Source organism: Schistocerca serialis, chromosome 9 (genome assembly GCF_023864345.2).
Source record: "Schistocerca serialis cubense isolate TAMUIC-IGC-003099 chromosome 9, iqSchSeri2.2, whole genome shotgun sequence".
Classification (NCBI taxonomy): Eukaryota; Metazoa; Arthropoda; class Insecta; order Orthoptera; family Acrididae; genus Schistocerca; species Schistocerca serialis.
In genome coordinates this window covers 223882015-223893705 of record NC_064646.1, presented here as the reverse complement: position 1 = coordinate 223893705, position 11691 = coordinate 223882015, and the positions used below count along the sequence as shown (strand labels likewise).

The 11691-nt window shown below is 47.3% G+C and overlaps 1 pseudogene; it reads right to left on the bottom strand.

The window, feature by feature from the left end:
- Positions 1 to 309: 309 nt before the first annotated feature.
- Positions 310 to 427, bottom strand: LOC126420239 (5S ribosomal RNA; annotated as a pseudogene).
- Positions 428 to 11691: the final 11264 nt, after the last annotated feature.

Genomic DNA, 11691 nt, shown 5'->3' with positions numbered 1-11691 from the left:
CTCGCCACGTCTTTGATGCGACACACAGAGTCAACACAAAGCGCCGTCGTGTTTCCGATTACAAACTAAATTATTTTTAAAGCGGAATTTTATGTCCCGATTCGATAGCACTCCATCTTCAAGCCACAAGTGGTCCATCGGGACCATCCGACCACCGTGTCGTCCTCAGTTGAGAATGCGGATAGGAGGGGCATGTGGTCAGCACACCGCTCTCCAGGTTGTTATTATGGTTTTCTGTTACCGGAGCAGCTACTATTCGGTCGAGTAGCTCCTCAATTGGCATCACGAGGCTGAGTGCACTCCGAAAAATGGCAACCGTGCATGGCGGCCCAGATGGACACCCATCCAAGTGCCGGCCACGCCCGACAGCGCTTAACTTCGGTGATCGGGCGGGAACCGGTGTATCCACTGCGGCAAGGCCGTTGCCTCCCAATTCGCTAGAGCTCTCCCTAATTAGTCTAGTCCGATATTCGTTCTATCGATATGTATTAACAGAGACAGTAAAACACGACTCAGCAGCAATCAAGCAGCGACTCACCGGCGCTGCGTGTTTGGTGGTAGCAGTGACCACGGGCCAGGGCGGTGATGTCGCTGCCGGAGTACTGGTTATACTTCGTTTTACTGTCTCTGTTACTATATATCGATAAAACAAATATCGCCGGCCGGAGTGGCCGAGCGGTTCTAGGTGCTTCAGTCTGAAACCGCGCGACCGCTACGGTCGCAGGTTCGAATCCTGCTTCGGGTATGGTTGTCTGTGATGTCCTTAGGTTAGTTAGGTTTAAGTAGTTATAAGTTCTAGGGGACTGATGGCATCAGATGTTAAGTCCCATAGTGCTCAGAGCCAAAACAAATATCGGACTAGACTAATCTGGGACCGCTCTGCCGAATGGGGACGTAAAATCCAGCTTTAAAAATCGCTTTAAACTTTCCGTCGATAATGGGCGTAGTATGCAAGACTTGATGAACACTATGTGTTTGGGTTGATTGCAGCTATACACTACACACCACAAAAAAGGAAACTGCAACCATGTGCCGAAACATCAGTGAAAACGCCCTGTATAAGTAATCCTCCACGTCAATAGAAAATAAAAGTGTGTTTTAAGAGATTTACTGACTGTTACTAATATCTCTCCTACACCACTCACATGCAGGTTCTTTTACCGTAATTCAACTATATAAATAGCGGTTTAATAACCATTATCACATCCATCTCAGTCAATAACGTTTTCTGCTGGAAGCATTTTGCATCGCGGCAACAGAAGAACGGCAATGCAAATTCTATCTTCCGATATATATATGTTACTTACAATTGCCTGATTTCCGAATTTTTCTCTCAGTAGCGTCGGGAATATCGGTTTCCCTTATGCAACTTTCATTGTCAGTTTTTTACTTTAAATAAAACTACCTGGTCAAAAATGGTTCAAATGGCGCTGAGCACTATGGGACTTGACATCTGAGGTCATCAGTCCCCTAGAACTTAGAACTACTTAAACCTAACTAACCTAAGGACATCACACACATCCATGCCCGAGGCAGGATTCGAACCTGCGACCGTAGCGGTCGCGCGGTTCCAGACTGAAGCGCCTAGAACCGTTCGGCCACTTCGGCCGGCTTAAAACTACCTGTAAAAAGGGTGATTTACTATTTTTGCAAACTTTCATATTGTCTATTATCTGGGCACTATATGTTACTAGTGTATACCTACAGCCACGTAACTTTGCTCTTAACGCAGATGTTTATAAGTCTGCTGTTTTGTTACTAGATGGCACTATCAACGCTCGTGTCCATCTCATGCAGTGTCTGGTTACATGCCGTTTACTCTGATGCCTCTTGCGCCGCGTATATGCCCGTCCTGACCGGCTACAGCAGTTAACTTATGTCACCACTTGCAACCAAGGGTTTATCATTCTGTGATAAATGTTTGTCTTTTTATTACGATTTTTATTCTTCACTCATGAAACACAAATATGTGATTTGACGATAGCACTGTTGCTGAAATTTTAAGTTTGTTATGTGATTTCATGTAAGTACAGTTTCCTAGTTTTCGCTGAGAATTTTCACATTTGTATATATTTTATGTATATTATCTGTACCTTCTATATTTCTCTAAGTAGCTTTTACCATTCTGAACTATCGAGACCTGGTTAATGAGTTTTTTAAAAATATTGTGTGCAGCCAGTTGGCTGATTATCACATTTTATATAACGAAGAAATTATCCGAATGGGACGGAAATATAATAGGCAGATGTGACGTACATGTACAGTCAAACAAATGATTACAATTTCAGAAAAATTGGATGACTTATTCAAAATGAAGATCTCCACAAACTGAGCACCTCAATAACGCGATGGTCCACCTCTGGTCCCTATGCAAGCGGTTATTGGGCTTGGCTCTGATTGAAAAAGTTGATGAGCGGCCTCCTGAAGGATATCGTGACAAATTCTCTCCAAATGGCGCGTTATATCGTCAATATCCCGATGTGGATCGGGGGCCCACCCCATAATGCTCCAAATGTTCTCAATTGGGGAGAGATCCGGAGACCTTCCTCTACAAGGTAGGGTCTAGCAAGCACAAAGAAAAGCAGTAGAAACTCTCGCCGTGTGCGGACGAACATTATTATTTTGAAATGTAAGCCCAGGATGGCTTTCCTTGAAGTGCAAGAAAGAATATCGTTGCCGTACCGATGGGCTGTAAGGGTGCCGTGGATGACAACCACAGGGGTCGTGCTATGAATAGAAATGGCACCACAGACCACGATTCCTGGTTGTCAAGCCGAACGGCGGGCGACTGTCAGTTTGGTATCCCAACACTGTCCAGGACGTCTAGACTCATCCTCTGGTCATCGAGGCTCAATTCGAAACGGAACTCATCACTAAAGTCAATTCTACTCTAGTCAATGAGATACCAGCCTGACTGTCGGCCGTCATATGGCCCGCCAACCAGTAGTGATGGTCTGAGATGCCTTTTCTTTTCGTAGCAGGATCCCTTTGGTTGTCCTCTGCGCCATCCTTACATCACACCGGTTCGTCGACGATATTCTACGCCTCGTTTCGTTGCCCTTCGTGATAAGCCGTTCTGGGGTTACATTTCAGCAAGATAGGTCCGCCTGCAGACGGAGACAGTTTCTACCGTTTGTCTTCATGCTTGCCAAGTCTGACCTTGACCAGCAAGGTCACCGGATCTCTCCCCAACTGAGAACGTTTGGACCCTTATGGGTAGGGCCCTCCAATCAAGTCTGGAATTTGACGACCTATTCGCCAGTTTCGCAGAATTTGGCACGATATCCCTCAGGAGGACATCATATAATCCTATCAGTCGATGCCAAACCGATAACCGCATGTATAGGGGCCAACGCGTTATTGACTTTCTCAATTTGTGAAGCCTTGACTCTTGAATAAGTCATCCAATTTTTCTCAAATTGTAATTATTTGCTATTTTTTTAAAATCTTTATTAGCACAAACCATTATAATTATACAAGTTAACCCACTTCCTTAATTCATTAGTGGGTCATAACAGTTATACATTTATATTAAGTTTGCAGCTAGTTTCAATTTTAATAAGTGAGCTACAGTTATTTAACAAACAATGGGCATCTAATATCTAACATCTACTGTTTATATCTAATTCCTATAACTAATTTATATATATTCTGCAGCGTCACATGTGTGCCAGTGAAAGATATAAACCTACTTTAATCTGCCTTGCTCTTCGAGCTAATCCCGAAGAGCACGCCCCTGGCACTGGGCAGGCCTCGATGTTAAATTCGCTGCAGTTCCTAAAGTAATTTCCTATAACTAAGCCCTACAAACTAACTTATCCTATGTCATATCGGGTGTGTGTCACAATCGGTGGTGTTGACCCCTACTCCCCCTAATCCTGCACGTGGCGGATTCCAACTGAGATGAAGTCGGCCGGTCCACGCACAGGCGGCATGGGAATAGGGCTCTTGGACGCAATCGGTGGTTATTGTCATTATTATTTAGTGCATCTCTCTTAAGTATTCAGTTAGAACTTTTCGAGATACCTCGTTAGCCAATGTGTTTAAGGTCTGAAAAGTTTCCTCTCGTCTGAGTAGTTGATATGTATCATAGTTGGGTAGTCTGTCTCGTAGTGTGTTTGCGACATCATTGAAGAGGGGACATTCGTAAACTACATGTTCGGGTGTACCCTCCGGATCGCCACAGTCACACGCTGGTGTAGCCCTCTTCCCAAATCGACATAAATATGTCGGGTAGGGTCCATGGCCAGTGAGAAAATGGATCAGACCTCGTGTAGGCTCAAAGTATTTCAATTCCAGGCGTTCCCTTACATCAGGTATAAACTGGAAAGTTCTACGTCCAGCCTCTTCTACCTCCCAAAACTCCTGCCAGAGCTCCTCCCCTCGTTTCCTTAATTATCTTTTATCCCCCACCCTAATACCCATGATATCTACAATCTTCTCATAATTTCCCTTTTTGGCCCAATACCAAGCCGCCTGTTCTTTTATCTTTATGTCCAGAGGGCAGAGCCCCATTATGACTAATAGGCCCCCCCCTGGAGATGTTCTGTAGGCTCCCACAGCTCTTAATACCATGCTTCTCTGAACCCTTCTCACTGCCATGGCGGGCACAACCCTCGTGAGCCTGTGCGCCCAGACTCCCGAGCCGTAACCCACAACTGAGGTTAGGATACTATTATGATAGAGTCTAATTAGGTGTGGAGGGAGATGGAATCTTTTATGGCCTATTGAAATGAGGTTATTTAATATCTGAAGAGCTCTCTGGGTGACGGTATCAATGTGTTTTCCGAAACTCCACCTCTCATCAATGATAACTCCTAGATAGCGTGTCTCACGTCGTCGGAGAACTGGTGAACCGTCTATTCTGACAGTCAGGTTTCTGATAAGATGTCCTTTTAGCAACAGGTAAGTGGATTTGCTGGGCGATATCGTCATTTTAGTCGTATGGCACCACTGTTGGAGTTTGTCTAAAGCTGTCTCAATTTTCGGTTCAATGTCTTCGCGGCTACGGCCGCCGACCAACAGGAGGAGGACATCCGCGTAGGCTATCACCTCTAGCACCTCATCACTTTGTTGTAGTCTATCTAATAAAGGCTCCATATGGATGTCCCAGAAGAGGGGTCCTAAAACGGAACCTTGGGGACATCCTTTGGTGATTGTCTTTCCAACTCTTTCGCTAGGGGATGATAGCCAGATCTCCCGATCCTTGCAATAGCTCCTCAGGCAACCGTATTGCGGCCCTGCACACTCTTTCTCCCGTAAGCAGGAGAAGAGCGAAGGCCACGACAGGTTGTCGAAGGCGCCACTGATGTCAACCATGATGCCAACCACGTATTTGTGCGGGGTCGAGCCGCAGACCTCGGCCGCCAGGGCGATTGCATCAGATGCCGACCGCCCCGGCCTGAACCCGAACTGCCTGTTGCTCATCCCGCACAACACTCGCTGTGCTGCCAATCTGTCAGCTAGCAATTTCTCCAGTATTTTATCGAATAAGTCCAGCAAGCAAATCGGCCTGTATGATTTAACTTCTGCGGGATCCTTGTCTGGTCCATTCTTTATAATGACTTCATTTGCCATTTTCCATTTCTTAGGGAACTTTCTTTGTCTGAGGCATTCATTGTATAGATAGATGTGTAAGTGGCGTAGTCAGCTGAGGCGCCAGAAACTGCACCACCTCCGCCACAATGCCGTCTGGCCCAGGTGCTTTTCCTCTTTTCAGTGATCTTATATGGGTTGCTACGTCCTCCTCTGGGAAGGGGTAGACAGCCGTCTCATTAATGTATTCTTCTTGGTCTTCATCTCTGAGTTGCTTCTGCCCCTCTGTCTCCCCAGCCGCATTGTCGTCAGGCAACAGGGACCGGAGGAGGACCTCTGCAGTCTCCTGCCAGGATTCCGTCATCCTATCCCCGTACCTGACTGTTGATAGCTCCAGAGGAGAGCGGATTTTTTCCCTTACCAACTTACATGGAAGCCCCCATGGGTCCATGACTAGCTGGTTGAGCACAAAGTTTTCCCAGCTTCTCATCCTAACTTCCGCTATTCCTCACTATATAGCAATTGCCACCTTTGTCGTTCCTGCCAGACGACACTGCGCTGGTAGTGCCTCCTCAGCCTTCTGACAGATTGACGCAGTTCTCCTAGTTCAGCAGACCATGGTGACGGAGAGGCCGCCATGGCCCCCCTCCTAGTTGGTACAGCTGCCCTTACCACTCTTGTCACTGCATTCACCAGTTCCTCCGCTCTCTGGTCTACGTCCATGTCCAGATGCATGTCACCTTCCGTTGATGGAGGAATGTCACACTCCCTTGCTAGGCGTTCCCAATCGGCTCTTCTATAATTTAGTTGTACTTCCCACCCCACGGCCCAGCGGCACTCTCTTTCTCCTAAGGTGAAAGTTATCAAATTGTGGTCGCTTGTGGTGGCATTATCTGTAACTTTCCAATTATGAATATTATTGGCTGTGTTTGGTGTTACAAGAGTGACATCAATATTTGTGCCCTGTCCTCCTCCTGCAGCGTAGGTAGGAGGATTGCCAGGCCTGTTGGCTACCACAAGTTGTGATGCCATAATGAGTTCCTCGACTTTTTCACCATTTGCATCTCTTGTGCCACTGTACCACAGGGGGGATTTAGCATTGATGTCGGCTGTTATTACAACTTTTCTTCCCCGCAACGCCGTGGTAACTCTCGCTAGGTGGTCTATGTACTGTTCTATCTTATCTCCATACTGGAAATACATGTTTATGATGGTAATGATTCCCATAGGGGATTGCAACTCCACGACGTTGCAGTGGCTAGTTGTAAACTGTGAGAGTGTGGTGACTCTCAAAAGTTTGTTTGTGATTATAATCGCCGCCTTCGGGTCATCCCTTCTGCTGACTATTTGCCAGCTTGCGGCAGCAAACGCTACTTTCCCAGCCAGGGAGTATGGCTCCTGTAGACAGAGTACATCTAGTCTCCTCTCCTCCATCTCCCTTCGGAGATCCTGCATTACGAGTCTGCTGTTATGAGCGTGTTAAGTTGTCCAATAGTTATATTTGTCATTAGGGGAAGTACGTATGTATTCGGTCATGTGCCCAGGTTTTACTCCAGTCGAACGCAATTCGTCGATGTCCTATTACTGATTGTTGGTAAATGTCATCAAGATCAAATTTCTCACCTCGTCTTTCGAACACTTTCTTGAGCAGGTCTCGCAAGGCTCCGAAGTCAGTGGGGAGATTCACTGATTTTAGCTGGATTCTGTCAACAGCCTCCATAACCGAGAAGGTTATCTTCCTGCCGTCTTCATGTCCTACACGGACCAAATGTCGTAAGGCAGTGGTCAGGGTAGCCGGCTGCTCCAGTCTGGATAGTTGCATGGTGTACTCCAAGTTGGGGTACACCCTTACCGGATCGACCGGTGGTAGTCTCACTACTGATGTGCTTTGTATAGTGGGGCTCGTGCTTGAGCTTGTCACTATGTTTTCTTGAATAGGTTGTTTGTTTGTGTGATCGTCTTTAGTAGTTACCACAGCCACAGGATGCCCTTGCCGTTGAAGGTGTAATTTCGGCTTTGTTCCCCGGCTTTCAGAGGAGAGAGTTTCCGCCATGAGGGGGAGATTAGTTTGTATGCCTATGTCCATTGTTGGGAATTCAGTTTGTATGGCTTTGTCTTCTGTTTCAATTTTAGTGGCGCCCGAGAGCGACCTCAAAAAATCCTTGAATCTATTTGCCCTCATGGCATCCCTCCTCCTTTTGCTCGGGGACTTTCGCTTTGACATCCTGTTCGGTATGCCGGGTTCAACCATAATCAGTTCTGGAGATTAATCTCTGCTCCAGCATTCTGTATGTCGGGCAATTCCTGCCTGTGGCTCCGCAAGACTTTTTCCCTCGATTTTTGCATGGTATGCAAACTGCCGCCGCCTTGCAGTCTTTGCGGCTATGACCGTTTTCCCCGCACTTAGTGCACGCCGGCTCCCTGGTGCACAGCCTTAAGATGTGATTCAAGTCACCACAGTTGTGGCAACGAGGTACCACGTCATAATCTCTTGTGTTTATGGCATGAAAACAACATATAATCTGCCCATTGTTATGTTTCTCCACATAGGCGCTGATACTTCGGCGACGTGATGAACAACATCACGACCCCGTGGCCCAGTCTTAAATTTCAACTTAAAGCAGCTCTTAAATTCTTCCTCATTTATTCCGTCAAAGTTTTGCTGTCTAATTGTTTCTGAGAGTTCTTCATTTGTCATAATCGTGGGAACGTCATATAGTATAACGAGAGGACTTCTTTTCCTCGGTGGTTCACATTTAACCACCGAGTTCAGTTTCTCGTTGTTCAACAGTTTGTCTTTGTCTTCCTCAGAAGCAACTTCGACAATTACGGAATTTCTGCTTGGTTTTACCTTTTTAATTCTGATTTTGTCTTTTACAGGGTCTATGTTTTTTGTGAATAGTTCCTGTATTTTCTTAACGCATGTGTCCTGTCCAGGCAGTGTCCTTAGGAAGACTGCTGTGTCTGTTCTTTTTGTCAATTTGTCAATTGTGTCTCTGGTCGTGTTTTGTGGGTGCTTAGTGGGCGCTTGCGCGGCCACGGCCGCCCACGTCTTTGCCGGTTGCCTCCTTAATCTGTCATTCTCTTTTTCAAGTTCTTCCACCCTACCTTCAAGTTTAGCGTGGGTAATAGCCCATGCTGCCAGTTCATTTTTGATGATGGCACGTCCAGCCTGGCTTATCTTGCCATTCTTTATTTGTTGCTTCATGAGCGACGTGATTCTAGAATATCTCTGCATCACTGATTCATTCTCTGCCTGTCCCTGCTCGTCCTGGGGAGAGGGATCAGGCGCAGCGGAAGCTCGTTGAGTCCCACACGAATCACTCGTTTCATTTGTGACCATGATTACAACGAGTGATGAAGAAAGGTGGAAGCCCGTCTCTTGCCCCGGACCGGCTCCTCTGGCATGGGGGGGGGGGGGGGGGGGGGGGGGGGGGGGGACTTCTGCAGCTCGCCACCGACCTCGCCCTTAGGTCAAGGGAACTTCCGAGCTGCCGGGTTCAGCGCACCGTCGCCAGTGCACTGGTCCCCCTAGGTATCCCCGTCATCGACGATTTCACGCGACGCTCCTCGGCAACTGCACCCCGCACTCCGGAGAGGCGGATGCACCTCTCGCCCTTCGCCGCCTACTTGCCCGAGTTTCCACCTCTCGGCCAAGGACCCACTCCTACTCAGGTGGCGGGCCGGTCCCCCAGACGTTCGGCGGTCTGGACCCATCTAACCTGGCCCAGGCGATGTCACCACCTCCTGGGTTTGGCAGAACACGCCCCGGTTACCCAGGGGCGCGGCGAAGCACCCTTGCCGACTCGCGCCGCGATCCCACGCCGACAAACGAGATCGCCGGCATGCAGAACACCTGATGGTCTGTGCCCTGCGAACAGAAGGGACTGGTGTTCGGTCCCTCGACGCAGCTCCCCCTGTGCCACGCACCCTTCGCTTTCGCATCGGGTTGGGTCGCAGCTCTCCTTTTTGTCGCAAGGCAGAATGCCGAGCTTAACATCTGGCACCACGGGAAGGCGGAAAGAGCCACTTGGGAAGGAGAGGCTATGAGAGACGCATCACTTCCCCGAGTGAGGGCTGCCGCGGCACGCCCGACTGGAAGCGATACGCCCCAGTGCGAGCTTCCGTGCCTTACGGCGCGCCGACAACGGGCGGGCCCGCGCCGAACGCGCCGTCAAGCGACCGACCTCACGCCATTTGTTTGTCTGTATACATACATCACACCTACCGATTTTTTTTATTTTTTTGGATGTAATATGACCTCTACCGCACAGGGTCGGCGGCTCGCTTCCTCTACATGCAGGATGGCTGGCGGCTCCGATTTCGCAAGATTTCAACCTACTCAACAAACATTATTTCAACTTTCATACCTTTCGCCCATCAGCATTTGGGGCCAAGTGCAGGCCACAGCGCCCGGCACGACAGCATAGTCTGAGAGGTGGGAGTGACTAGGGGCTGTGGTGGGGGGGGGGGGGGGGGGGCGCAAAAACAATTTATTAACAACTCTTCTACTGACGAATTATCTGAAATATCACTAAAATCATTTTCAAAAGCATTAATTAAAATGAGCAAAGTAAACTAAAAAACCTTAACTGTAACCCCTCTTAATAAATCACAAATCTGTAGTACAAAAGCGTCTCTGAGTGAAATGCCAATTTCCGTCATTTATGTAACAGAAGAATTAAATTACGGTACATTACAAACAGTCAATCACATGAAACTTCCTGGCAGATTAAAACTGTGTGCCGGATCGAGACTCCAGCTCGGCACCTTTGCCTTTCGTGGGCAAGTGCTCTACCGACTCAACTACTAAAGCACGAGCCACCATCCATCCTAACAGCTTTACTTCCGCCAGTACCTCGTCTCAAATGTTCCAAACTTCACAGAACTGCTAGTCTTGCAAGTTTCGCAGGAGAGCTTCTGCGAAGTCTGGAAGGTTGAAGATGAGGTGCTGCTGGAAGTAAAGCGTGAGGAGGGGGTTCTCACTCGTGCTTGCGTCGCTCAGTCGGTAGAGTACTTGCCCGCAATAAGCGAAGTTCCCAAGTTGCAGTCTCGCTCCGCTACATAGTTTTAATCTGCCAGGAAGTTTCACACCAGCGCACACTCGGCTGCAGAGCGATAACTTTACTCTGGAATGAATGACGTAATTGAATTGTAGCTCCCATTCCTCAAAAGAGAAAAAAAAACTGTAAGCACTGAAACCATGACTTGAAATCCGTAAGACTGCCTTCTCACTTAAAATTTATATAGATCAAACTAAGTCCAAGGCGCAAGTACGTAAAGCAGGCACATATACAGAATTTGCTGGACACTGTTGTTGTTGTTGTTGTCTTCAGTCCTGAGACTGGTTTGATGCAGCTCTCCATGCTACTCTATCCTGTGGAAGCTTCTTCATCTCCCAGTACCTACTGCAACCTACATCCTTCTGAATCTGCTTAGTGTATTCATCTCTTGGTCTCCCTCTACGATTTTTACCCTCCACGCTGCCCTCCAATACTAAATTGGTGATCCCTTGATGCCTCAGAACATGTCCTACCAACCGATCCCTTCTTCTGGTCAACTTCTCTTCTCCCCAATCCTATTCAATACTTCCTCATTAGTTATGTGATCTACCCATCTAATCTTCAGCATTCTTCTGTAGCACCACATTTCGAAAGCTTCTATTCTCTTCTTGTCCAAACTGTTTATCGTCCATGTTTCACTTCCATACATGGCTACACTCCATACGAATACTTTCAGAAATGACTTCCTGACACTTAAATCAATACTGGACACAATAGCCTTAAAGGACCTGACATCCGTTTCATTATCCACTACGTTATAGAATAATGTCAGGTAGGCAGCCGCTATCAAGCAACAAAAATAGCAAACAGAAAATAAGAACAAAGTGGTGCTATCCTTAATCCTATGAATTGGCAAATCTGTAAGCAATGGAAGAATTAATCTTCCACAGAATTTCCCAAAAACTCTAGATGTAACGCCATCCAATGTGAGCTACGCAACTCTTAGTAAACATGAGCGCCTGTGCTACTTCCAACGAGTAAATAGTCAAAAGTGTAGCGCACTGTCTTAAAGAAACAAACTTGTACAAGTTTAAAAGAAATAACGGTAGGACGCCAAAACAATGCGTAACTAGCAATGGGGGCTGTTACTATA